At 40.6% G+C, this 7946-nt stretch overlaps 1 long non-coding RNA gene across 1 annotated transcript in view; it reads left to right on the top strand.

Annotated features, from left to right (window-relative positions):
* Positions 1 to 4570: 4570 nt before the first annotated feature.
* LOC125083808 (uncharacterized) overlaps positions 4571 to 7946 on the top strand; it is a 208333-nt gene continuing 204957 nt past the window's right edge. Inside the window, exon 1 of the long non-coding RNA XR_007122382.1 lies at positions 4571 to 4656. This is a non-coding gene — a long non-coding RNA (uncharacterized LOC125083808). The remainder of the gene's footprint in view (positions 4657 to 7946) is intronic.

The raw sequence follows: 7946 nt of genomic DNA, 5'->3' as shown, positions 1-7946 counted from the left end.
AGAAAAGATTGAGGGTCCTGCAACATCAGTAAACATTTATGGGTCCCATGATCTGGAGCATTCACTTCAGTAAACGGAAAAAATATTGTATCTTGTTCTTGGCACTACTAAGAAAGAAATGTAATATATTGTAGATTTCTTTGGGTTCTGCAGGCAGCATATATCCACCTTTGGGAATACTACTCCCACCCATTTACTAATTGACAAGGCTGGCTGCCAGCTTTCAGTGGAGACTCAGGGCAGGAAAGGGTCATGTAGCAAGTCAAGGGTGCCTCTCAGATCATACAACCTAGTAGAACCTATGGTATTAGAAGTAATTGTATGATGGGAAAGAGGCCATGTGGAGTTTATGGAAAGCCACGAGGACTCTTCAGTAAGGCCATGCATCTAGTAGAATAGTAGACACCATTGAAACAGTGGCTCCTGGAGTACTACAGCCCTGATAGAGATGGAAAACATAAACATGGGCCTAACAGAAATTCACTGTCAGATGGTGGTGGTGCATTCAGGATTGAACATGAACATGACCAAGAAGATGCAAGTGAGATGCTCCAGCACACTCCCAGACCACCATATCATCTACCACTATTCCAATTTCTCTACCTCAGCTCCTACCTGTATGGGGGTTCCTATGTCCAACGGACAGGAGAGGGGAAAGTCTGAACCTGATTCATGGCTGGGCACAAGCCAAAAATGGTTTGCTGCTCCACTGCAGCCTTGCCCATGGGTGGCCCTGAGAAAAGACATGGATGCAGTCATACCGGTGGGCAAAGCTTTGGCAGGTGTATCTGGCATCCAAACAGTGTGAAAAGAGATTTGGATATAAGACTGTATATGGATACAGGTAGTGGTGGATGGTTGGTTAGATACAGATAGTGGTGGGTGTGGTTGGTTGGATACAGGTAGTGGTGGGTGGTTGGTGGTTTGCCAATAGCTTGGAAGAAGAAAGAATATTAGTGATGGAGATTGGGGAGTAACAGGCATGTGGATGGACCTATGAGAGTGGGCATGAAGTTTGAAGGCTTTTGTATCACTTTTTCATTCTCATCAGGAAATCTCCTTCAGGGAAGTGGCACTAGACAGAAGGACTCGAACAGTTGATGTCAGCCAGACTATAACTGGCCACTCCATTTTTTGGCAAAGAGGGCTCATAAACAGACCATCCTTGCTGGCAAGGGTGACAAACACTTCCTGGAGCCTAGATCATAAGCTGTCACTCACCAGTGCTCATCTAGCTAGTGCTGCTACTGAATGTCCAACCTACCAATCTGTCCAGCCTGAGCCTCTGATACAGTACCGTTCTTCAAAACCCACTGTAGACATCCCTTCACTCTAAAAGGGGGGGCAGCATTTTATCTTAACTAGAATTGACACATATTCCAGGTATGGATTTGCCTTTCCTGATGGAAGGGCCGTGGGCACCATACCACTAGATACCTTAAAGAGGGTTTTATCCGCTGAAACAGGGTACCACAAAATACTGCTTGTGATGAGGGATTCCTATCAAAGGAGATATGACGGTAAGCCCATGCCCAAGGGCCCACTAGTCCTATCACAGACCACACTGCTCAGAAGCCATCAGCTTTCAAGGAAGCGGAGAAACCTTATGAAGGTACGGCTGAGGTGTCACTTTGGAGGGGGTAACCCTGCGACTCTGGAGACCACCTGGGAGGTTGTGGTGCACACTCTAAACACTCTGTAAATAATAAAACATAAGGGATGCCTACTGCTCCCCATCATCATAGGTTGAGTTTTGTTAAACTGAATTTTTATAGAGGGACCTTTTCTGATGTTTGCTGGATTTTTACATGTACCCTAAGTGGATTCTAGTAGTCCCCTATTGCTTTATTACATTAACTAGAGACACAGAAATTCTCTGAATTCCCAGCTGTAGGAAAAGTGTTTGCTGAGGAAGACATCATCTTGATGTGGATTCGCATTTTTCTCTGGGTTTGTTTGGTGGCCATGCCAGCTGTCATTTTCAGCTGCTTTGAGTTGGCCCACGTTGTCATCACCCTCTGGCTGCCATTAGAGGAAAATTTATTTCATTATCGTGTGCCTATTGTTCTGGTTAGATATTTGCATAGAGACTGTTCCATCCAGTTTTTGAAACAAGATTGTGATCTAGATATGATGTTTAATTAGCAGATAAGGAAAATTGAGGCTCACTGAGTTTGAATATCTTTTCCGTACAGTTAGCTAGCATGTTTTAGTAGTCCAGATTCAAAGCCACATTGTGATTCCCAAGTCTCATATTTCCTTCTTACCTTCATGAGGTGGTCGTTCACCACGTGTGGACTTCTGTCTGGTGCGTGGACCAGGCCCAAGTGAGCTTCTTGCAAAACAATTACCTGTAATGAACTAGTATCTATTGAAAATCTTTGAAACATTCCATAGCCCTTTTCTAACTGACATGGACCCAGTCTAGGTCATGGACACTGTTTTCTCCTATTTTGGTGGGCCCTTAAGTCCTGGTTGGGAAGTCGTACCACTGTTCTGGTTGAACTTTTCTATCTTATGTGAGGACAGCCCAGTGAAGTGCTCACTTATGAGCAGCAGTGGAGAAGCTCAGCAAACTCTGTCATTCTTGTCTGTCTGTCTGTCTGTTTTCTTCTCCAGTCAGCACTACTGGGAAAGTCACTCTGTTAGTCACAGTGTGGATTTGTAGTCCTTGGCTGGGAAAAGACTTATTGGTGAAGCCTGATACTGAAAAGTAATCTTCTTCAGGAAATGAGTACCAAAGAGTTGTTATTCTGTGTAATAACAAGGAAACAGTAAGGATCCCAAGAGAGAAGGTCATTTGGCAACTGATGGACAGTGGCCATTATCATCTGAGGGCTCAAATAAAAACACTTCCAACCTGGAAGAGTGGGTTCCTGTGTTTTAAATATAGATTCTTATTTTACAAACGGGACTGTTTCCAGGTGACCTCCTGACCTTCTGGGGGTAGAGTTAACGACCGAAGGCAGTCCTGTGGTGGGGGGAAATGAAATGAGACCAGAACTATGGAAAACGCAGAATGTATCTTCTGGTGGTATTAGTTTGAGGCAATGGATCTTCAGGTACAAGAACAAGAATACGCAGTGGCAGATGGGTGAAAGCCAACTAATGTTTGGTGGCAAGTTGTCATCAGTGCCGTTAGCTTCGTCTACAAGGTCCAGCAAGACTCATAATGAAGCCAGTCCCTTTGGAACATTGTGTGTGTGTGTGTGTGTGTGTGTGTGTGTGCGCACGCGCGCACGCGTGTGTGCATGCGCCAAATGTATAGGCCAGTCTTATGATACTGAAAACTCCATTTGATTATTCACTTTAAAAAAATCTATGAATTTCTTCAAGAAAGAAATCACTTTGCCATACTGCATCCCATTTATGTAAGCTGATTCATTTGGCTTGTGGAACTAGACTCAAGAAAGCAGCTGGTGAGACTGACCTCACCAGGATGACAGGTTCCTTGGCCATTCTTCAGAACACATTTAAAAAAAAAGAGGGTGATTTTTGCCATTTGCCTGAAAATGTGACTACGTTTTATGTGACTTCCAGGACAAAAGATAACAGAGAAATAGCCCAAAGTAACTTCCATATATGAATTTTAACTTGATGTTCCTAAAGGATTTGAAAATTCTATATGTATTATTATATTCACATTTTTTAAATTGCACCAAAACCAAAAAAAAGCAAAGTCCTTTCCTTTAGCTGACATATTTACTGTGTTTTCACTTTAACATATCTTAAAACAAGATTCCCCTCACCCCAATGTCTTCCTTTTTTCCTTATTTCTACCTAGGATTTTTTCTTTGGGGGACAGTTCCAGGTTTAAAGAAATCATTTTTTGTAAGTACTTATTTAAGCTAAAAATCCTTTTCAGATGAAGAGGGTCCTTTGGAGGGTTATTAAACATTAAAAAATCATTAAAAATGTGTATTGATTCATTGATCCTTTTGACTCCGTACGTGTCCAGTGATGATTTTGCCCCAGGCACGATTTTGGGTCGTGGGTGACAGCCAAAGAGAAGAAAAGTGCTAGAAACATAGTAGGGATTTAGAAAATTGTTGAACTGCCCTGTACATCAGCTTCTGGACTCTGAGTGACTAGAACTGCTCCTGGAGGGGATAGGGAGGGAAAGGAGTTCTGTTGATGAACTCTTACATTTTGCTATGTATTTAGTTTAATGAGAATCTTGCTTCAGAGATGGACTTTAAATGTTTACATGGAAATATCCGAACTAAAATCTTCTTGAGTCATCTGAAAGAAGGCACTTTCTTAAACTCTTCGTGAGCTGGTTCCCTAAACATGATTTCCCTGTCTAAACATGCTGGCTACTTAACAATGGTACATGTGTATAAAAAGTATTAGTTTTGGTTGTAAGCAACAGAAACCGATGCCAGATAGCTGAGTGGGGAGGCAGGGGGGGTTATTACAAGGAAATAGGAGTTTTCTCAGGAAATCCAAGGACAAGAATGCAGCTGAGCCTTAGGAATAACCTAAAAGAAGGACTTGCTGTCGAGATCCTTTCTCCATATGTCACCCGGCTCGCGTCGACGTGCTGACTCGGTTTTCTCCCTTTCAGGCTGGCTCTCCCAGCTCTGACGGCCGCTGGAAGTCCTGTTTCATTTGATATGGACCCTCAAGCAGAACAGAAGGGGACTGTCACTTAAGGTAAGAATTCCCCATCCTCTGACCCAGATTGGGTGACAAGATCACCTAGGACCAGTCATCTGAGCCTGGGAGTGGGGTCACAGGATAAGAACTGGGCCACCAGGAGCTCAAACCCAGAGGTGCTTAAAGGGTGGACAAGGCAGATGTTACAGAGGGGTGACCAGGAGGCCTTCGGGAAAAACTGTGAAGTCAACAAAGTACTTGTCCACAAAAATTAAAGCTCTTTTGTCTACATTTATTGCATTTTCATTTAAAAAAATTTTATGAGAAAATCTGGCAGTGAATTGGAATTGGCTGGCTATGGCCTCCAGGCCACATCCGGCCCATGGCCCGTTGTTGTAATTGCCTGTGAACAGCATTTAAAAAGTATTGTTAAAAAAGAAGAAAATGCAACAGAAATCCTGACCCGTGCTCTGGATAGCGTGGTGAGTGAGCCTGCAAACTTTTCATCTAGTCTGTGAGGCACTTAATTTTGTGCCTGTGAACAGCATTTTTAGCTTAAACTGGCTGAGCAGTTTCCGAGTGAGACCGGAGGCCAGTTACAAAGCTCACTATACCGCTGCACCACCATTGGAAAAGTGAGAAGACTAGTCGTAATAATACCTATCTTAGAGTGTCATGATGCGGCGTAAATGAGCACATATTTACAAGTTACTGAGAATAGTGCCTGATCTATTGTAAGACTGTAATTAGAATTATGTCAAATTACTTATCATTCCAGATGTGTTTCCATTTATAAATGAACATATGAATATATACTGTGTATAAATAAATATGTATTAATACATATACTCAATATATATATGAATATTTTCTTTTTGAGATGCAATTGCCCATAAAATGTGCTCTTGGATAATACCATTGAAAGAAAAGCTATAAGGTGATGATCTGGGAAGGAGTTTTTTTTTATAAAGGAAATTTATAAAAAAAATTTTATAAAGGAAATTTATAAAAATTTATTTAAAAATTTTATAAAGGAAATTTATAAAAATTATAAAAAATTTCCTTATAAAGAAAATTTATAAAAAATTTATAAAAAATGTTTTTATAAAGGAAATTTATAAAAAATAACACACGACTCTTAAAGACTCTTAAAGCAGGACTGAATTGTATTTGGATGTGGTCAGACTTAAAACCAGTAGCTCATACTAAGTCAAATGATAGGAATTTGACATTGTCCTAAATGTTATTTCCTTCCCTAAAAGGAAAATTTGCTTCCTAAAATAAGATGGGAACATTCATAGGGTAGCATTAGTGATGTTTCAAAATTAAATTAGATGTTTTGATGCCGAGTAGATGCCATTTTGAATGCTCATCGTTCTTATTCAATGGAATAGTACAATATGAATACCTAAGTATGGACTAAAATCTACATAAATACAATAATCTCTATACGATTACATTTTACACAGAAACCACCCCAGTTTCAGTCTTTCCAGTCTCTTGTTCTCTCTTTCCTCTCGTGTTTATGTAAGCTTGCATACACACCCCACATAAAGCCTTCAAGAGCATGGGAAGAGAAAAGTATATAGGCACAATCTATATTTATCTGTAACCATATTTTACATCACATACTGTCTATGAAAAAAATCACCCCTGTAATATCTTTATCGGAAATAAAACCTGTGGGTGAAAAAGTATATCTTACTGACTTTATGGTACTTCATTTAATACCTACAGTACAAAGTCCCATTTGGAAAAGATCTTTCTGAATGAGGGGTTATCTCATCAATCAAGCGCTTCCTGTGTATGTATTGTAAATAATAAATGTATGCCACATGTGTGGCTGGGGGAACAGGGAAAAAATTCTGTTGGCATGCTGAGGAAATACAGCTAAAATAACTTCTCCTACCAACCCAGTTCATTCCACTCAGCAAAAATTGGGCAAGCCAAATTCATCAATATTGATTTCAGGTTTCATCAGCAGGGACTTTTTGAGCAAGACTCTTTTAGTTACATTTTCCATTTGACATTTCTCATTAGACTCAAAGTGTTCACTGTGTAGAAGTCTTTCAATTCAAAAACTAAGCTCATCAAGCAACCTTTCCAACAGAAAGAAACAGTAGATGCATTTGCTTCTTGAAGAAGTAAATTTATACACACACACACACACAGACACACACAGACTTTTGTGCGTTTTTTGTTTTTTTTTTAAGAGAGTGCATGTGCTGCAGGGAGAGGCCCAGGGGGTGAGAGAGAATACTAAGCAGGCTCCAAGTTCAGTGTAGAGCCCGACACAGGACTTGATCCCATGACCCTCATGACCTGAGCTGATATCAAGAGTCAGACACTTGACTGACTGAGTCACCCAGGCACCCTGGAAATTTCTATGTTTAGCCAGTCATCATATATCAACCCAGAGCCCTTGCTTCTTCCTCATTTTTTTTTTTTTTGAAGCTAGGATTTTTATTTGTTTGTTTTTGTTTTTCATCATTCACGAAGAAAGGTAATGTTTCTCCGTCAGAGTAGTATCAGAGATACCATGAAGACTGATTCTGAGGAATTCCTCTGCTGGCTGTTTAAGGGAGTATAAAGCTCTCCTTAGGCTTTTGGAGCAAACCTCATTCTCTTCTCTTGACTAGAAATCAGATCCTTTTGTGACTCTAGGTGACTCTTCTTTTCCTGGAGCTCTCTATGTCCATAGGATGCAGGATAAATCACAAAGTAGCTCTTACATGTAGAGATGAGTGTAAAGTGTTGGGTTGTGTGTTATGCTCATTTTCCTGTTTTACACCCTCCTGACTCCTACAGTTCCCCATACTTGTTGTGTTACACTCAGAGTAAGTATTAGAAGAGAAACAATGGTGAACTGGGAAATCTAACTCCTTAAAGGGAGGGAGTATTTTAAAAACTTACTTTAATGACAAAGGCAACTTCACTGTTCACAGCCATCCCCCATCCCCTTCCTTTGTGTATAAATAAAGGCCTTTCTACTAAAAGGCTGCTTACTCTGATCCTACCCCCTTGGTGATCTGTGGGTGGCATATGATCCAAACTAGGCCAACCAGGTTCTTGGTTCTGGAAGTCTGACACACAGACTGGAATGATCAGGGGGCCAGGACTCTTTGGAGCCATACTAGGAGTAAATTAGCTCATTAAAGAGAACTTCTGCATACTTATTGAGCTTCTAGGGATATATTGGTGTCTTTCTCAAGGCTGAACTGCTCAACAGTTTCTTTGGTTTCAATAAATGACCACTCTTTTGCTTAAATTACTCAGAATTGATTTCTGTTGCTTGAAACCACATATGCTTACCTTTTAGCAACTGGTTGTGTACAAGATTCCTGAAC

The sequence above is a fragment of the Lutra lutra genome, chromosome 13 (genome assembly GCF_902655055.1).
Source record: "Lutra lutra chromosome 13, mLutLut1.2, whole genome shotgun sequence".
NCBI lineage: Eukaryota > Metazoa > Chordata > Mammalia > Carnivora > Mustelidae > Lutra > Lutra lutra.
Note: the sequence above shows the minus strand (reverse complement) of the source record. Positions and strands in the feature narration are given on the sequence as shown.